Source organism: Helianthus annuus, chromosome 10 (genome assembly GCF_002127325.2).
Source record: "Helianthus annuus cultivar XRQ/B chromosome 10, HanXRQr2.0-SUNRISE, whole genome shotgun sequence".
Lineage (NCBI taxonomy): Eukaryota > Viridiplantae > Streptophyta > Magnoliopsida > Asterales > Asteraceae > Helianthus > Helianthus annuus.
Window position 1 is genome coordinate 100,765,629 of NC_035442.2, and position 21,161 is coordinate 100,786,789.

The following is a 21,161-nucleotide window of genomic DNA, read 5'->3' on the forward strand; positions in this document are numbered from 1 at the left end:
TCGTCACCTTGACTTAACACAGTCAATCCTTGTCGAGGTCACCTTCGTTTCCATACTGTAAGCTACGATCACGAGTACCTTGATGTTGCCGCGACTGTTGCCTCTAATATTGTTGCCTGTAACGGTGTCTTGCGTCCTTTCACCAACAAGGTCCATCTTTTCACATTCTGTGCCATGTCCTAAGGCACTACTCATGGTGCGGGCGGTTACACAGTCTGCTCTACAGTCAATCGTCATCGATTTTTTTTTTTTTTTTGATTGGTTCGTTAGAGTCGTCTCCCATGAGTCGCTGGCTGGGGTTAAGGATTCGATTGGAGTCAAATCGTTGTTGTTCGTTGCCGGTAACTAGGGTCGTTCAAATGCTGAAGTCGGTAAGGTACTACGTTTACCCTCTTGTCTATCGTTCTTGCAAGTTGACTGCGTATCACACAGTATGTCGCGAGAGTGTTGCAGAAGTGATCGCACTTAGGGATCTAAGGCGTCAACACGCTAAGTTCCAGCAACCAAAGGTAAGTGAGGAAAGTATAGACCAATCGTTCAACGCTGCGATCCAACTCAGAGACGTTCGTACTAGCACCTAACATTCTACACAGCTCACTAGGCGTTCAGATGGGTGTTCAGGTACTACTCGATAGCATCGAGGTTCGAAAGGATTCAGAGAGGAGTGAAAAGATCACGCTCAAGTAGGAGACAATCACTACCACGACTCCTATAGCCTGTTGTATTTCACATCGATCAAATAACGGAACGGAACCCCTTTTTCACTTGCTAAGCCTCACTGGGACTCGCATGCACCCCACCTTATTATTATGTGTGCACCCACAATAATATTGTGATTTGCATGCTCATCTCAGCTCATCCTAACTCATGTCAAATGGTTCCTCAAATTCGAGTAGCAAACAAAGAGCATCACAAAACGTAAGTCATGAATGTTTAGGGAAATACCACCCTATCAGTCACATAACACATGCAGGTAATACATGAATTCATACTGTTGTGCTAAACGTGCAATCACATGCAATATCATATGTAAGTGTTCACTAGTTACGCAGTACAATGAGTATATGAGAGACGAACCTTGCAGTCTGGAGCTGAGTGTCATGGTCGTATTCACGTATTCAGAACTGTTTGGTTATAGTCTGGTTTTATAAAAACACTTTTATAACCAAGTTCACTATAACCAGTGGCTCTGATACCAAACTGTCACACCCCCAAAATACCACCTAGGGAAAGTCCCTGCTAGGCGTGTGATATTCCAATAACGAGCCACTAATTACATTGAACCCATACGAGTTTCCAAATGAAATCATCAATTATTAAATAAAAGTTTCGATAATATGTTCAATTAAAACCCACTACTAGAAAAGTAGCCAATTTACTACGGAATTTTGCTACGAAAAAAAATGCGTCACAAATTTTGACAAAATTGTGACGCATTTATAACGACAAAAAAACCCCTAATTTTTTAAACAAATTTGCTACACAATAGTGACAAACGCTAATAACACATAATTCTGTCATAATTTTGTTATAAAATGTGTTACAATTATTTTGAAAGTGCAGCCACATTTTTTTTTAAGATATTTTCACATTTCATATATATGATATTTCGAGCAGATGATAAAACCGTCCAACACATCACCGTCCATATTTCTTAACATCAATAAAAGAATTTATTCAACACCTTTTCATATAACCGTCCAAGTGTCCAACACCATACATAAAAGAATTTATTCAACACCTCAAAGTTTTCAGATCTAAACCCTACTCCGCCTACTCCGATCGCACCGCCACCATACAACCACCGTCTAACACATCACCAAAGCCTCCTCCGACCAACTCCTTAGCAAATTCGCCGAACGGAAGTCGCCGAACAGACCTGGTCCGAAAATCCTCCCGCCGATTCACTTTCCAGCTCTGCTCCTCGATCATCCGCCCGTTCTCACATGGTATCATTTCACTTTTTCATGTTTTTCTTCATCATTTTCTCTTAAACTGCGTTTAAATTTCACTTATCGATGTTTTAATTCTTTATATTGAGTGAATCTGCATTTAAGTTTCACATAGAGATGTTTTTCTTCATCATTTTGAGTTAAGTTTCACTAACCGACGTTTTTTCCATTACTGTTTGTTAATCCATTGTAAACGGAAGTCGTTGCTGGTTCCTGTAGCAACGAGAGATCTATCGTGAAGGAAGAGTTCGTGTTTTGGAACAATCGAGAAGGTACGTTGTGTAAATCGATTGAGCTTTATGTGAATTCAGTTATTGCTCGTTTGTGCGTGCGTGTTTGATTTACTGTTTCGAGACTGTAAATGAATTAAATTATGTTTGAATTTGTCAATTGCTGTGGTGTTTGTGTTTGAGTTAGGGTTAGGGTTTATTGATATGATTGTACATTGATAACATAACTGTAATTGTATATGTATTGCCATAATAATAGTTCGTATATGTATTGCGATAATAATAGACTGATTAATTAACCTATCTTTTCATAGCAAAATAGGAAAACAGGAGGTTGAGAAATTTTATTTACGTTTATTTACGTTTTCGCGCACGATTACGGTTCGAGTTAACGGATTCCGCACGTTAAATCGAAGTCATCGCAGATCTGAACTCACAAGTGGTATCAGAGCTACGGATGCTCTGCGTGTAATCGTGATTGAAATCGGACGAGTTTCGGTGAAATCGGATGTGTTTCGGTTGATTTTCGATGTATTTTGAACAAGTTTCTATCTGATTTGATTTGTTTCGTTTCGGATTGAATATCGTTCATTTCGTCTATTTCGGTTTAATTCGGTGTGAGTATCAAACTGTTTGAACAAGTGTTCGTTGTTTTCAGACATGTTTCAGTGAATGATAAACTGTTTTCACGAATAATATCACATTATACCCTTATACAATTAGCAACTTGGGTTATGTCTCATTTATTTAATAGTCATACCTTTTGATTAATTTTACTCACACCCTTTCATTTTATTATCTAAACATAGAAAAAGTTGCTTCACTTTTCTGTGTAATCCATTACTGAAACCACTGTGTCGCTTCGTGGAGAACACCATCGGCCGACCATCGCGTTGCTTCATCAAGAACGCAGTCAACCGTTGCGTCGCTTCATCAACACCACTGGCCAACCATGGCGTTGCTTCATCAATAAGACACTATAAATTTAAATCAAATAGGGGGTAATTTTTGATAACTGCCACCACTTCCACCGATACGGAACACTGAAATTGCCATCATCTTTAATATCCCCTCAACCCTTCCTAAATAATCTCAACAGTAAAACGATCCGGATCGTTTCATATCGATGTCATTTCTGTAAGCGTCTATTAGTTTCTTACATCACTGTTTAATTTTATATCAATTTCGTTTACGTTTCCATAATCAAATGTTTATAATTCTTTATGGGCGATCGCTATTTATTGGATGTAAATTGATCTAATCTTCGTTTCTGTTTGCTTCTGTATGGTTAACACAATTCTGCACATGCATTATATTTTCTATTTTGTGGGGGATTGTTATTGATTGGGTAGGATGTTCTAATATTTATTTATGTTGATATCTACAGACTGCAATTATACTTATGTTCATGATGATGTGTTTCTTGATGAAGTTTTTTTTTAATTAGATCTGATGATTTATTTTGATCACTCTATGTTTTTATCAAAACATTTTTACTGCCTATTTGACTCACTCATTCAAATCTCTTTACTTAGAGGACTGGGGGCGGTTGATTTTTCTTTGTGATGGGCCAAACTTCAACGAGTGATGAATCAATTTTTCCACCGCCACCATAAAAGTTCACGAGTGATGGGCATGTTTCCGTGATTGTTTTCACGCGTGATGGGCTGTGAGTGATAAATGGATGTGAGGGGTGTGAGAGTTTATTATTGGGTGTTGTGAGAGTTGTGGCTGATAATCAATCTAATCATATAAAACTCATAATTGCATTATTTTATTATATTTTAGGGTGGCTACTTGGAGGTGATGCATGATCTTCACGGGTCAGACTTCGCTGAGGTTCCTGATGACCCTGAGGTGGGGATTGTGTGCAGGCAGGAGGTCGCAGGATTCGGGTCAGATTAATATATTATATTTCTACCCTGTAGGATCCTGAGGGTCTGTTTCCATGTATTCTTGGTCATGAGGCTGCTGGATATGTATCTGCTTTCATCCAACTATAACGTTGTTTTCCTTTTTGTTATTGTTTCAAGGGCATAAGCTGAAATTACTGTATGATGTAATAATGACAGGATTGTTGAGAGTGTTGGTGAAGGGGTGACTGAAGTTCGAAACGATAAAGACCGCCAATCTGCAACTCAACTTTTGGTGGAGGGTCCTTGTATATTCGTTGGTCCTATTGAAAGGGCTAGTCAAGAAACTCTAGAGGCTTTTTATCGACAAGTATGTATCAAATTGACTTCTCTATTCGATTTCCTGGATATAATAATATATTAGTTATGATTTTTGTTAGAATATATGGTAATTGTCTCCACATAGACTATATTATAATATATGGTTTATTGTAATTCTCTAGGAGATAATAATTTTTTAGCGTACAATTCCATTTTTAAATAACCGGAAAATTTACAGTAGAATGATAGGCAAATGGGCAACAAGTTACGCTGCAACCCCCAATTTTGAATAGCAAATCCAATCCTACCGAAAACATTTAAACTCACTTTTGTATATGTTATTTGAGGTGTTAATAATTTGTCTAAATTTGAATTAGGCACAGGATTCGTACTATAGTGGGAAACCCTTGATCGTTGACGACATGTTTGATAGAGTAGAGGTAATCTTGAACCTTGTTTTCAATTGCTGGCTTGCTGCTATGAATCCTTATATGAGTCGCTGATATGAGAAAGTGAAATGAAATGAAACAGTTACAGTTACGGTGGTATGGATCAACGTATGTCGTCAGGTATCCTCATTGTAGTTTACGACAGCAGTCAACTTATGTTGATGCCCAGGTAATTTTTGTTTCCATTTTTAATCTGTTATGTATTATGTTTCATGATTTGTGAACTTAGTCGAAAAAAGAGCAGGGGCGGACCAAGCTATATAGTCAGGGGTAGCTGCCCCCTTGAGAAAAATTAGGGGAGCCACGGGAGTTGGTGTCATGATGAATGCTAAAAAGAGTCGTTTTTCAGTTGGGGGAACTCCAATTTATCAGTTCATGGGAACCTCTACTTTTAGTCAATACACTGTTGTGCATGATGAAAGTGTCACCAAGATTGATCCTAAAGCTCATTTGGAGAAAGTTTGCCTTCTTGGCTGTGGTGTCCCTACTGGTATATTTTTCTTCACTTCAGCATATTGTTGTTATATTCAAAAGCTAGTTGTGTGGTTCTAATTTTTGTCTTCAGGTCTTGGTGCGGTTTGGAACACAGCAAAAGTTGAAGCAAGATAAATGTTTGCTATTTTCGGTCTTGGAACTGTTGGTCTTGCAGTAAGTTTGTATATAAAGATGATTTATCTTTTACTTATCATAAATACGGATGTTTCTTTTAAAACTGTATAAACTCGAATACCATTTGATAGGTAGCAGAGGGTGCGAAAGCAGCAGGTGCTACACGTATAATTGGGATAGATATTGACAACAGAAAGTTTGATCGAGGTATGCATTAGTTACATTTTTTCTCTTTTTTATGGCACATGACAAAACAGATGGTAAGCTTAATAACATTTTCTTTTATCAATTATGAATTGCAGCAAAAGACTTTGGTGTGACTGAGTTTGTGAATCCAAAAGACCACGACAAACCGACCCAACAAGTTCTTGTTGATATGACAGATGGAGGTGTCGATTATAGTTTTGAGTGTATTGGTAATGTTTCCATTATGAGGGCTGCTTTGGAGTTGTCTTCTAGGACGCGTTAGATGTATCATTTGGTTATCAGTATTTTTTTGCTTATTTTCCTGCAAATTTTAGCAAAAAAACTGGATTTTCCAGTTTTTTTTTTTGTTTTTTTTTAAATATTCCGTCACAAATGCGTTGCAATTTTTTGATATTCCGTCACAATTGCGTTGCAATTTTTTGATATACAACATAGGAAATGCGTAGTAAAGGCGTCACAAATTTCCTACACCATATTTCCGTAGGAAATACGTTAAAATTTGCGTAGTAATTGCGTAGTAAATAGTTTCCGACGGGGCTTTTTCCAACATCAAGGTTTTGTTGCAAATCCGTAGCAAATGTCAATTTTTGACGAATTTGTGACGGAAAAGTGTGTTAAAAATTGTCATTTTTCTAGTAGTGACCCAACATGTTCAGCGGAAGCAAATAGTAAACCAAAGTTAAACCGTTTCAAAACCAATGTAAGATATCCATAATTCGATCACTCGAATGCATCCAGTACGACCCATGACCACTCCTGCTACTCCAGACAGCAAGTTCCCAATCCAAGATATCTAACGACCTGCGAGCATGTAACAAGTGTATCAGACAAAGCTGGCGAGTTCACAGTTTTAGAAAATGTTTGTTACCGGATGTATGTAAAACAGTTCAATAACCAGTGCAAGTAATATTGTTAATATCTCATTTCCGAACAATGACGGCTCCTGAATACACGACTGCCCTTCCCACGTACTCCTATCCAGTACTGGGCCAGACTGGGTCATTAGTTCACCTCCGTCCTCTACAGGCACGGGGTGAGGGTGCCAAACCTAAGTAGCGCTACTAACTAATACCCGATGAGGGACTTACAAATGATGATAGGTGAGATCATTAACCAATATACTCGTTTTTACCCAAAGACTCATTCCCCCCATGGAATACCCACTGACTGTCCCCAACCACTGGGACGCATGCTCGAATGTAGTGAACTCACCTTTGGTTTGCTCGGTAAGATTAATTTCTTGTTTAATAGTCGATCAAACACGTCCTACCATTGTGTACCAACAATGATCAGTTTATATTCATATTGCACCACATAGGTTGTCACGTATTACACCAACAACAAGCAAGTACATCACAAATCATTACTACTATCACCACAAGTGTACGAGCGATAAACACACTTACGTCACAAGTTCGTATTTCCTAATGGCACAATCAAATAGTTCGGTTTACATACAAGTTCACATATTACACATTAAGCAATTTAAGCCACAGGTAATTTCGTGTCACAAGTGTATTAAGCTAACACCACTTGGTAATCCATTATGGCATGTCTGATTATGTGCGTCCCGACTAATTAAAAAGGGGTTCGGCCCAACACGAAATTACAACCCATTACAATAGGACACAATGTTTGATGTAATGCCACTCATAATTTACCCGTTCAACACAACGACCTTTCCGTTACTCGTGCAAAAGTAATTTATGTATTCAAATCTGATATGTAATCTAATATAACAGTTTAACATGTTCAAAGACCCAATCTGTCACACCCCCAAAATCCACACGCGGAGTATCACCGCTTGGGAGCGTGACTGACCAGGATCAAGCCACCAATCATATTGAACATGTAATTAATATTAAGTAAATAAATGTAAACCATCCATTCAACACGATAGGTGTTCAAAACATAACCATAGTTTTAAAGTGTAGCGGAAGCATAGTAAATAAACCAACAATAGTTAATAGTTTTAAATGTCATAATGGTTCAACGTAGAAACCACGATCCTTGCCCACAACGACCCGCTTCTCCAGTGCAAGCTCCAAGTACCTAACGATCTGCAAGGCATGTAACAGAATGATCAACAAACTAGTTGAGCAAGTTCACAGTAAGTAAATGCGTAACAGTAAGTAACGGGTGGCTCTACAGGGCCAATAGTAAGTTATTCAAGTGGGGGCTTCCCATGTTATGTGACCACTAGACTATTCGTATTATCCCTGTTCTTCGTCCGAGAACAGTAGCGCGTATGAGGTAATTGAAAATATGACCACGTAGGTGTTGTCCCAACCTACGGAAGAAGTAAGTAATGCGTACACGTAGGTTTTACGTGCGTATCCTTTGTACCGAGGATAGTAATTGGCATATGACCACGTAGGTGTTATCCCAACCTACGGAAGAAGTAAGTAATGCGTACACGTAGGTTTTACGTGCGTGCCTGACATCCGAGGCAGTAATGGCATATGACCACGTAGGTGTTATCCAACCTACGGAACCACGTAGGTGTTATCCCAACCTACGGAACCGTCCTGACATCCGAGGACCATGATAGGTGATAGTCTAGGAAAAGCGTTTGTACGTTATAAGTCAATTGAAACCTTTAACCCATTCCCACGACCCGGGAATCCCATGCCTTAGTAGGAGTGTGAACTCACCTTGGTTTGCTCGGTATGCTATGTTATGCACTCACAAGTAATTAATCAAGTCCTATTGTATGCACGTATAACAAATCAGTTCACGTTCGAAATGATACGCATGTAATCTAACGTCGTATGGTGCTTGACAGCCAATATCATGTATCAATCATGTATCACGTAACAGTTAACCTATTCTTATTCATACAATTCACGTATTCATACAATTCGCGTAATTCCTACTAACATATACAGGATCATGCATCAGACAAATATGGGGGGGGTCTCCCCTGTTCAAAACCCTGATATACAATAACTCAGACTGTCATGATACACACACAAGCTCGGACCCTTGATACATTCAATAAACTCGGCCCAATGTCAAGATATTAACTCGGGCCCAACATCATGATATTAAACTCGGGCCACATTTGATTTTAATAAACTAGGACCAATTGGAATTAATAAATTCGGCCCAATATTAGGTTTATTAAACTCGGGCAACAATCAACATAATACTCGGACCATTATACTAATCAATTATACTCGGACAAGACAACTTCTCATTAAACTCGGCCCAAAGGAGGTCCAATAAGCTCGGACATGTTTCATTTACTTAAACTCGGACCAAAGTAGTCCAAATTAAACTCGGACCATGTTCATGAAATTAAATTCGGACCAAAGACAAACTATTATTCTCGGACCAACCATTTGAACATTAAACTCGGACCAAAAGGCACCATATTAAACTCGGATGTAATACCAACTAATAAACTCAGGCAACATAGTTTGGTTATACAAAGTCGGACCAAGGGAGGCTCAATAAACTCGGTCATCATCTACAATAAACTCGGTCCAAGGTTGATGAATTAAACTCGGACCATGTGCTTATACTCGGACCAAAGAGTGAGTCCATTAAACTCGGACCCATCATGCAATTTATATTCGGACCTTTACAAATCAATTAAGTTCGGACCATTTACATATAACAAACTCAGACAAACATTTCAATTCTACAACCTTTGCGATTAAATCAGTTACGTGAATCATACGAACAACCCTAATTCCAATCATATGACGGCAGACAAACGAGATTGTTCAATCGATTGTTAAACCACAACCATTATCACCATGATACCTATCAAACATGCATCTAATCATCATTGCAATCTCAACTATCTAGGATTTAATCACAGAATATTACATGAGAAGCTAGGGTTTTCCATGAACACAAGAATCAAAAAAATCAATAAACAATCAAGCACAAATCATTAACAATTACCTTGAATGATTCTAGAGGAGTAGGGTGATCAAACTCGTGATGATTATCTTGGTGATGATGATGGTGATGATTGCTAGAGCCAAAGAAATGAGAGTACGTGTTTTGGTTTTGGTGAAAGTGATTAGTGAAAAGGGGATTAGGGTTAAGTATAATCAAGTTCACTAATGACTCTCTACACCCCTAACTAATATAATTTACAATAGTACACCATCTCATAACTATTTCATAGTTCCACCACTAAGTTTACACATTTGACAAGTTTCACAAATAACAAACAACTATGCACAATCAACCAATCAAACATATATAATTTCATGGCAATCAATACATGATCGTGCAATAAATACGAAATCGAAATCTTGGAAATTCGAGTTGTCACATTATCCCCAACTTAAAAGAAATTTCGTCCCGAAATTTGGTACGCACTCACTGAGGAAGCTAGGTAAGGTATATCGTTCACTGGTTTTCCTGGGGTGTCACACAATCGACTTTTGCAACCCCTAAAGTTCTCCGGCCCCACACCCCTTGCACGGCCCAGCATAGTGTGTCGCCTATTGAGGCGTGTGGCCCTATGGTCAGACAGGCCCTGTTATTAATCATCAAGCCCAACTAATATTTCTCTTTATGTGCATGTATGTGTCTCACAGTTGTATGCGGTCCATATCATTATTAGATCTTTTCAATTTGCAGGTGATTTGATATGGATTCATAATAGTCAACCATTTTTCAATAACTTGTCAGAATTGCATGTGATTTATAAAGTTGTTGGTCATCACATCACACTGCATGAGGAATATGTTGAGGTCCAATCAAATACCATTAAATCAAAAGTTTATTGTTTGAGTTGTATTAGTTGTTATCTCTAGAAAATGTTATCATATGAAAGGGTGGGCCGAAGTCGATACCCTCCAATTAACAAATTGCACTCAATCATTGAACACAATCATTAGGTCATCGATTAATTAGAACAGTTAGCAGACTATATCTACTCTAATTAACAAGTTGCACACATAACCACCATCACATGCTTCCTGATAATTCACATGCACATATGAGCACACTGGTCGATAACCTAAAGTGATTCTTATCTACTTGGCTGCACTCCCTAGGTCTCTCACATGTAATGTTATAGGATATTGAGCCAAGAAGCAAATAATAACATAGTAGTAATACTAACCGAAGGAGTTAAGGTATAAGATGAACACGACACAAAGCTTCACGAGAGGGGGGGGGGTCTCTTCTGCCGTCGCCATCTAGAGAGGTGTAGGGTTTCCATGTTTTCATAACTATATTACGTATTCTAATGTATACCACATAAAGAGTTCTTGGACTCTACCGACGCGGACCAAATGAAAGGGTGGGCCGAAGCCCAAACATAAACCGGCTATTTAAATGTGTGCGCGAACAATAACCCCAACCCACCGGCCCACTTCCAACCTTCCATTGGACTTTAAATGGCCCCATGTATATGCGGTAACTGTGTGGGCTCGGGTTGGACTCAAATCATAACAGTGGCCAGATTCAAACGTTAATGTGGGCCGAGTCGATCAGAAAACGCAGGGAAGTAATCTAATATACAATGGTGGCCCAATAGTATTAGTGATGGGTGCGGCCCACTTACCTAAGTGTGTCATATTAAACAGATTTATCGCACATCTAGATTAAGCTCAGCGGAGTTATACCAATACTGAACATACAACACATAAGGGTTTCACCTAACGAACACATAAACATATAATTGCAACCTCTGACAGAGCGTTAATAAAGGTGACATGCACGCGCACAGAACCTTGGAACTCCGAGTTGTCACACACAGCGTATATAAAGGGGCAAAAATACCATTTTACCCTTGATTTGGGTTGCGTATAGCCCCTAAACCATGGGTAAAATGGTCTTTTTCCTATACGACACCTATAAGCATGTACGAGACGTATACTGTCACGACCCCCGACCACACTCTGGATGGGAGCCGTGAACAGTCAAGTGGTACCGGTGGTTATTTTGAAAATATTGCAGCTGAAAATTTCATTAGGAACGTGAGTTAGGAAAAATATCAGAGTTTTGAAACACCGGATTTTATTTTTTAAACAGATGGGAATAAACTCATGTTTTACAAAGGTAGCTTTAGTATGGGATAAACCCGAATACATAAAACAACGTTTAATTTAGTTTATTTTATACAATAAGCCACTTCTTTAAGCCTTTCGGTGCCGTATCACAACTCTTATTCCAATCTACTGTAATCACCAGAAACGCGTTTTAAAAACATTTGTTTAGCTGGAAATACTGGTGAGTTCATTCATTTGTATAAAAACTCATTTGTTATAATTTACAGCATTAAGAGTTTTTACATTTGTTTATATCTTATAATTATTTGACCAAGTTGTCACTCGGCAAGACCTGTGACTGTGGTCATATCACTATTTGGGTCCGTTCACCCAAAAGTGACGTTTGACAAGTAGTGTATACAAAACCTCACTTACTTGCAGTAATTTAAGATTACAAAGACTTAATCAATGTAAGTATAACTGGAAAACATTTAGGGTTTCGCAAAACAATTTGATAAAAAGAGAATGACTCACCTTGTTAGCATGTAGTCTTGATTTAACAGGCCTCCTGATTCTAAGTCTTCTGATAATTAAGCATCTACTTTTATAGTTCTGAATCTTCTGATGATTAAACATCTTGTTTGATAGAAAGTTTAAAATTCTGAGCTTTTGGATGGTTAAACATATATTTTAACAAATTAGAATACGTATTAGTGTAAAACCATATCAAACCTAACGATGGTCACGAGATCAGAACCATAACGAAAGTCAACAACGTATAGTCTTATTTAGACAACACTTTGGCATTTGTTAGTTGGTTCCCGGATCAATCGGATAGAATATCGCATCGGTGATTATTGGTTAGAACACCAACGTATAGAGAGAAGAAGAAAAGAAATGAGCAAGGAAGAATGAAATCCTAGGCTCCTATTTATAGGTAAGGCAAATTCCTTTTTTAGCTAGTAAGTTTTCTTACTGATTAAGTTTCCTTTATTTATTAGGTTTTTTCTTACTGATTAAGTTTACTTACCTACTAAGTTTACTTATTTATTAAGTTTACTTATCTATTAAGTTTACTTAATTGTTTTAGCCGTCAAGTTTACTTGGCTTTTTAACAGATTATCTCACTTAGCTGTTTAACTGTTTAACTGATTAATTTTCCTTAACTGTTTAATTAAGTAATTTACTTAGCCGATTAATTAATTAACTTAATTAGCTGATTAACTTACTTAGCTTGCTTAACTGCTAAGTTTCCTTTCCTGTTAAGTTTCCTTAGCTATTAAGTTTTGTTAACCGCTAAGTTTTCTTAACTGCTAAGTTTTACATAACCATTAAGTTTACTTAACCACTAAGTTTACTTAATCACTAAGTTTACTTAACCATTAAGTTTTCTTAGCCGCTAAGTTTACTTAATCACTAAGTATTTTAGTTTAACAGCCCCTTGGTTATGAGTTTTAATTTCTAGATATAATGGAACTCGTATTAGGGTATTAACTTAATTCAACTTTAACGATAATCACGAGATCAAACTCACCACGAATGACAAAGTATAGTCGGGTACCAGCATCACTTAAACATCTGTTAGATCGGTGACTATCGATCGGATATAGTACCAAAGAAGTGATCAAGTTATTACCCTGATATTAGAGTAGAGTTTCGGGAATTTAGGGCGTTGATTGAAAGAAACAGAGATACAAGGAGTAGGACGACGTTTTAGACTGTCGAACTGCGCAATCTGACCAAGGGCCAAACTAGTGACTTTATACCCAAAATTGTTGCCTCTCGCGTGTCGCGCCAGCCCCCCTTGTCATGTCGCGTGGTGTTAGGATCTGAGTTTCTTATGATTGTGTTTTCATTTGAGATTTAAGAAGATGAATAAGTAATTGGAGCGGAATTAAAATGGAAACAAACTTTCACACACAATCAAACAGAAGAATTGCTTTCAACACACATGTTTGTTCATGAAATCGAATGATTAAATTTATTTCAATGATTCAATTACACTTGCATGCATGTATTACAATCTCCCCCTCAGCCTGAGCTCACACAGTTTGTTCGTACAAAATGACTTGTGATGAAAGAGCTAACAGAACAGTACAGGGTACTGTTCTATTTATAGTACGAAGCAAACCACGGTGGCATCTTTGCTGACGTCACCAATGACAGTGACATCTAACCTCCTAACAAACTCAAACTACTGACCTAATGCAACCACTGATTACAAACAACTGATACAACATATATAAAGCATAAACATAACAACTGATCCTTCATTCCACTGCTCAGGCTCCAGCAGTGCTTTAGTCTTCAGCAGCACTTGAGACATAATAGTTGATTGAGCATCAGCACTTAGTCTTCATCAATCTTTTGGGTCAGCAGCAGTTAGGAAGGACAGTACTTGAATCCATCAGATGTTAGAGCCACTGTCAAGGGGAAAGATTGAATACAAACATCTACTTATTCTGAATCCACTGATCTGATCCAGTTTTGGCTTTAATCAACTGTTCCTTTGGTTGGGTTCAATCTCAACAATCTCCCTCTGGAACAGATGATGCCAAAACTCCTCATTATTCTTGAGTTTTTATTTTCTCATCAAATACTCCCTGACTTGCCCTTTGAATTGTAATTCAAAGTCAATGGAATTTGTATCATCCTCATCCCTGCACAGTGGAAGCTCAAGGAGATCTTTAAGATCTTTTTTCACCCAGGCCAAGTGCTTGTTCCCTTGATATGTGCTTCACCTCACCATTGGATCTGAGCAAAGTCAATACATGGGTCTGTTTTTCAGATTTCCACTTTAGTATTTTTGAATCCTTTGGGTTTCTTGGGAGAGTTTTTATTGTTGATGAGTTTGGAGATGGTGGCCTGGTGATGACTGGTTGGGCAGTGTTTGTAGTTTTTGCCAATTCAGGATTTTCTGCTATCAACTGCTGAAGGACCATTTTTATAATGTAATCCCCTTGTGCTATATCTTCTGCTGTTTCTGTATCCATCTGCTTTTGTTTCCTTCTTTGATAAAGGATGGCAGCAGGTGGAGCAGTGGATCTCCTGATTTGTAGCTTTTGTGGTTTAGCTGGAACCACTGCTTCAGGATAGTCAGGTTTTTGAGGAACATTTAGATTTCTCTTTCTCAAATCTTCCAACTTTTGTAATTGGCCAACACTTTATCCTCTGACCATCTTGTGACCTAATTCCTTGACCCAAAATCAGCTGTTATCAGCTCTTCTTTCATTCTCTCCAGCTTGAAAGTTCTTTCTGGTACATTTTTCTTGTACCTTGACCAAACAGGAGGAGTGTGTTTTACTTTGTCTGTGTTCATCTTTTCCACTCTTTCTAACTCCTCTTTGAGCTCACCAAGAGTCCATTCTTTATATTGAGCTTTTTCTGCCTTGTATTTCTTGAATGCCATAATGTGTTCAATGTAATCTTTTCTCAATGTTTCATCATCTCTTTCTGATAATTTATGACAGAGATTTTTTGAAAACCGCTCCAATGTGCTGACTTGAGTGAGCAGATATTGGTAGTATCTTTGGATCTCTTTGTCAGATTTTCCCTGTGTTGGTGCACTGAATGTCTGCTGACTACGTCTTAATCGAGTCTTAGGTCTAGATAGGTTGATTAGAGTTGGAAAACAAGAATAGTGGGTTATGCATGTAATTCCGCTTGAAATGACATGTTTGTCATTTCAAGCAAAATCAGGTTGTTCTTGTAATTCCGCTCCATACAAACCTTGGTATTCCGCTTGAGTGAAACATGGTGATTCCGCTTGGAATTGTTTCAAGCGAAATCACATTCCGCTTGGCATTTCAAGCGGAATCACACTAGTATATATAGGTGTGTTGTGTTGTCATTTGTAACAGTGGGCGCGGAATTAGGTCATTGTTTAGGAGACGAGGTGCTGCCAAAATTTGTTCAGAAACACGTGTAAAGTCTCAGAATCAGTAATAGATAGAAAGTTAAAAGGATACAAGCTGTGTGCCTTTGTTTACTTTGATTCCGCCTTAGTAAATGAAGATGAACTGCCTTTATTGACTGTTTAGGGTCACGAACACGATCCTACACCCTGTGTATTTCTTTTAGAGATATACCCTACTTGTTCAGCCTTATGTTATTAGGCCTAGGATATCCTTGAAGAGATGGTAGGTTCCTTTTTGCAGGGTCATCTTCAGAGTAGAAGGATTTTATTTTCCTCTCTAACTGCTCGAAGATCTAATGGATACTTGACTCCTGCAGGAGTAATGGCAGTGTTTGGATTAAAGGCTTGTGCTGAAGAGAGTGGAACAGGGTTTGGAATGGTAACAAGGGTCAGTGGTTGTGAAGATGTTGGAGGTGGTGAAGAGTCATCATTCAATATTATCCTTCTCCTTTTGGGTTTAGGAGAGGCTGGTGGTGTTTTGGTGGGTTGAGTGGTGGTGATTTGAGTGGTAGGTGGCTGACTAACAGTTGTTGAAACAACTGGTGTTTCAACCACTATTGTCATTACAACAGATGATGTGTCACCTAATGTCTTCTGCTTTTTGGCAGGTGGTGTTGGTGGTAGTGAGGATGTTTTTGGTGGTGATGTGATTTTTGGTAAGGCAGTGGATTGAGTGTGTGTTGAAGTAGCGGTGGCAGTTGTTTGGGTAACATCTATTGAAACAACTGAAGTACCAACAACTGTTGATACAGCGGGTGTTGTAACATTTGTTGGTTTGGAAGGTTGATGAGAGGAGCTGATGTTGCAGCTGGTGCAGCAGTGGGTGTTGCCTTTTGTGCTTGTAATAGCTGTTGCAGCATAGACTTAATGTCTGCAACAGATGTGTCCAATCTGTCAACCCTCTCCGTCAATTCTTTGTACATTAAACCATCATCCAAGTTAATGGGATCATCTGATTTTCCACTGGCAGTGGTTGTATCAGCAGTTGACTTATGGAAAGTGTTCCAAAAATCATCCACTGATGCCCCTTTTTCTTGGTACTGGGAACTTCTTCCTTCAGTAGGGGTAACCAGTTCTAGTGAACTAGTGAATACTGGAAACACCCTAGTTCCCAATGAAGAAATTGCCTTCAAGGGAGTCTGACTGATGAAACTACTATCCAAGTGTAAACCAATGGGTTCAACACTTGTAGTAGCTGCTCCACTTGAACTACTGACAGGAAGTACTTGTACTTCCTATAGTGTAACCTCCTCAACTATTGGCGGGTTAACAGAAATTGAGACACCAGACTCAGTCACTCGGCATTTTCTCAGTGATAGGTTATTGAGAAGAACTGATTTATGTCTGGGCTAAATCAACAGCATCTAACTGATGTGAGGAAGTAGCAACAGTGGTTATTGGTGACTTTTGTGTTATCGCTGGTAGTTGCTCTGGGATCTCATCTTCTAGAGTTACCTTTTTAGTGGGTTTGGGGGGCTTTTGTGATTTTTTCTGTTTGGGCTTTTTGGTGGTTTTAGGTGTGGGTTTCACAGCAGTGGTTGTGCTGCTGTGATCACCTTGAGCAGTGGGCTCAACAACAGGATCCTGAGGAGTAGTGGTAGCTGCTAAATTCTGCTCAGGAACCTCTGTTTGTGTTTTGGAAGGTTTTGATAGCCTTGTAAAAGTTTCAGAGGTTAGGCTGTTTATTTGGTTGGAGTTTCCATGGATAAGCACATGTGCATTATCTTTTGCAAATTTCTTTTGTAAGTAAAACCTTAGAAATCTGGGAAACAACAAAAATGTTTTTTTATTAACATTTGTAACAAGATAATTGAAGATCTCCTGAGAATAGTTAAAATTTTCTTTATGTAGTATAGCATAGCCCAGGTATTGTACCTTCAATGGTATCTCATTGAAAGTAGTTGTTTTATTTGAGACAAACATGAGAAGGGTATGAAACAAACACCTCATGGCAGGAGGAAAACTGCCTTTTTGTAAAGTATCTTTTTTCATTTCCTCTTCATATCCTCTCTCAAGAAAATCAATTTGATACTCTGTTTTTGGGAAAGAAGTTTTATCTTGAAGATCATTGAGTTTAAATACCTCTGAAATGGTTTGAGGTGTTATTGTGACTGGAACACCCTTTATAGAAGAATTGATGGCTAAGGGCTTTTTATCCTTAGTTTCTAATTTAGCATTTTTCCAGAATTCTTGCTGGGTTTCCATGAAAATCGGAGCATCACAGGTCAACAAAGTTTTGTACTTTGAAGACGAGAGAGCATCAATGATAGAGTTGAAGGTTTCAGTATAACTTGGTTTTTTCAGTGTTGATGCATGAAATATCTGCTGACTACGTCTTATTAAGTCTTGTGTCTAGATAGGTTAAACAAGTGTTCAAACATGATTAAAATAGGGTTTGTATAGGTTTTAGAAAGTCTGACCGTTTGAAATAACCCTGTCCGTTTGAGGTCACCTGGCTGTTTGAACATATTGGTCGTTTGAAGCCTGACCGTTTGGGTCTCATTCAAACGAACAGCCAGACATTATAAATAGGTGATGTTCATCTCAAACGGACAGTGGTGTATGTGTGTGCTTGTGAGTCGAGGTGCTGTCGGATTTCATCAGAATCATTGTAAAGACTTGCAATCAGTAATAGAAAGAAGAATTGAAAGGATTAAGCTGTTTTTGACTTGGTTTACTCTGTTTCCGCCTTTGTAAACTAAGATGAACTACTTCTACTGACATTTAAGGTCATCGGAACGGTCCTACAAGTGGTATCAGAGCTCAGGACGAGGAGTTCATACCGAATACAGCTTGAAATCGCCGGATTATCTCTCTTCTACCTTTCTTTTCTGATTTTGAATAGTTGTCACGGTTAAAATGGCTTGAAACGTTCACATATCAAACGAAATTCATTGTTAACTAATCCTTAACAATTTGGAACCAAAATTCGACCTAAAACTAATCGAAATAATCATGACCGTTTGAAACTGTTCGAAGATTAATGACGTCATCCGTTTGAAACTGATCAGTCCGTTTGAAAACCAGTACTATCGTTTGAAAATATACTGATCATTTGAACGTATCGTTTGAACATAGCCATTCCGTTTGAAAAACAAATCTATCGTTTGAAAGTGTTGTATATTCAAACGATCAAGACAGCTATCGTTTGAAAGAAATCAGTTTCGTTTGAAATCAAGTCCCATCGTTTGAAAACTTGAGCAACCGTTTGAATACATTCCGTTTGAAGCTATTGTTATTTCAAATGGACAAGTCTGTTCCGTTTGAATTTGATACTTTACAAAATCAAAATTTTTCTAAGTGTTGTTTGATTTTACAGGTACATACACGATGGACGATATTTTCTTGAATCCGTTCAGCGACATGTACGCATTCACGGGAAGTTCAGGAAACAATGATACGTCGTCGAGTAATACGAACGAGAATCAACCGAAAGAGAAAAAGAAAGAAGCTTGGGAGTCTGAAAGCGCATTTGGAACATTTAACAAACCTCCTAAGCTGATGGCTATAGAAGATTACAGCAGGTGGGCAACAAAGTTCGAAGACTGGTTGATGGCATTCGCTTTTCCCAGCTGGAAGAGTATGAAGAATGGATATGCCGAGGGAAAGAAGAATGGTGAAGCATTGAGATCGGCTGAAGAGATTGAGAGTTTTGTGGCTGAGCAAAAGTGTGTGGCATTATCGTTTCAGTCGGTGCGGGAAGATATCATTTCGCTGATAGATTACTCCAATGCTAAAGATTTGTGGGAGAAACTTGAAAAGAATGTCTTGGAAGCAAAGAGATTGTAAAGAATAAAAAGAAACTTCTTAGAAAAGAGTTTGATATGTTTGGTTGCCTTAAAAATGAATCGGTGTGTAAAATGATTGAAAGGTTCGGTCATCTGAAGTTGGAGCTTGCTCGACACAAGATCACGTATTCTGATGAAGAACTAGTTGACAAACTATTTGATTCATTACCAGACGAAGTGGATTGGAGATATTACGCGCTGATGTTGAAGAACACTATTGCTCCTGAAGATTTGACTCTAGATGTGTTGATTGAAAGACTTGAAAGTCATGAGCTAGAACTGAAGAAAACATTTAAAGTCAATAACTCATCTTATCAGCAAAATCTGGATTTGTACTATCCGAAAAGCTTGATGCCGAAAGCTACTTCTCCGAAAACTGCATTTTCTGCTGAGAATGTTTCTCCAGCAAGTAAAGAAAGCCAAAGCAGTCCAAGCAGCGGAAGCCACAGTGGTTATCACAGTGGATCTACGTCTTCTGCAAATCGTTCTGATGCGAAGTTTTCTTGCAATATCGCGATAGATTTGAAGAACGCACAGAATTTTGATGAGGAGTCGGCTAAGCAACAAATGGTCTTCTTGGCATCTGTGTTGGAATCCTACGAAGGGTTGGTGGCTGGTAAGATCGGGAACGCAAATCTGACGAAGGAAGATTACGACCAGATAGACCCCGAAGAAATGGAGCTGATCGACATTCGTTGGGCGATGGCAAGTGTAGTTCGACGTGCACAATGTTTCATGGAAATTACCGGGAGAAAGACGATCGGTGGTCCGTCTACAAAGTTGGGATTCGACAAATCCAAGGTGACGTGCTTTAAGTGTAAGCAGAAGGGTCACTTCAAGCGGGAATGTAGAAACGCGTACGCTGATGAGTCAGAGAATCCGTTTAGAGACGATTACTACAAAAAGGCAATCTACCATCAAAATAAATCTGAGCCGCCCAGATTGAAACAGTCTGAAGATAACAGAGACAAATCAAGGGCTCTGGCTGTGATTTATGACGAGGAGGGGTACGATTGGAGTAAAGAAGTTCTACCAGAGGAAGATGCGGTGGGTTACGCATTCATGGCAAGTAATGATGAACCTATTCCGTGGAAAGACGAGCGTACGGAAGAACAGAAGTATAAATACCGGAAGATGATTGCTGAAACCAAGATTATCAGACTTTCTGGTATCTATTTGGAAGCGAGAAGAGCAAATAGATGGGATCCAGATAGAGAATGCTACCTTGATAGGTATGACAACATCGCAATTGATGATAAAACGCTAGATATCGAAGCCATCATCAAGGAGTACAAAGAAGAAGATGAATACTGGCAGCACAAGTGGTGGGGAACGCCAACTGAGAAGATGATTGAAGAAGAAAAAGAAAAGGAGAGAAAGGAGAAAGAAGAGAAAGAGAAGAAAGAAAAAGAAGATTTTGAGAAAGCAAAGCAAATTGATACTGGCTTGATTGATACTACGCAGGAGTTGACGGAAGAGAACCTGGGAAAGATGGCTGACAAAGTGCTGGCCGCGAAAGCACTTGAGGTAGATTCTAATTCTGTGACTGAGTCAAAGGGCCAGGTCAGTCCAAATGTGTCAACAAATGTGTCAGGTAACAAGATTGATGGAAATGCTGACTACAAAAATTGCACCAAACAATGCAATTTTTGTAGCACTGTCACGTATCTTAACAATGAGAAAATCAAGAATCTGACAACAAAAGTTAAAAGTGTTGAGGATCAGATTCTCGGTCGTGACAAAACTGTAAAAGCTTCAACCGAACGGATCAAAGAATTAACGGCTCAAATTGAACTTGATAAAACTGAACGTGAGAAAATAAAGTGTGAAAATGAAAAGTTAATTCTTGAACACTGTCAGATTTCAGAAAAGT

The 21,161-nt window shown here is 38.6% G+C and overlaps 1 long non-coding RNA gene and 1 pseudogene across 1 annotated transcript; both read left to right on the forward strand.

The window, feature by feature from the left end:
- The first annotated feature begins 4,345 nt into the window (after positions 1–4,345).
- LOC110926836 lies at positions 4,346–4,935 on the forward strand. Its single transcript, XR_004870641.1, has 3 exons — positions 4,346–4,405; positions 4,734–4,796; positions 4,888–4,935. It is a non-coding gene; the product is annotated as an uncharacterized LOC110926836 (long non-coding RNA).
- Positions 4,936–4,966: 31 nt separating this feature from the next.
- On the forward strand, positions 4,967–20,620 carry LOC110881392 (annotated as a pseudogene).
- The last annotated feature ends 541 nt before the right edge of the window (positions 20,621–21,161 follow it).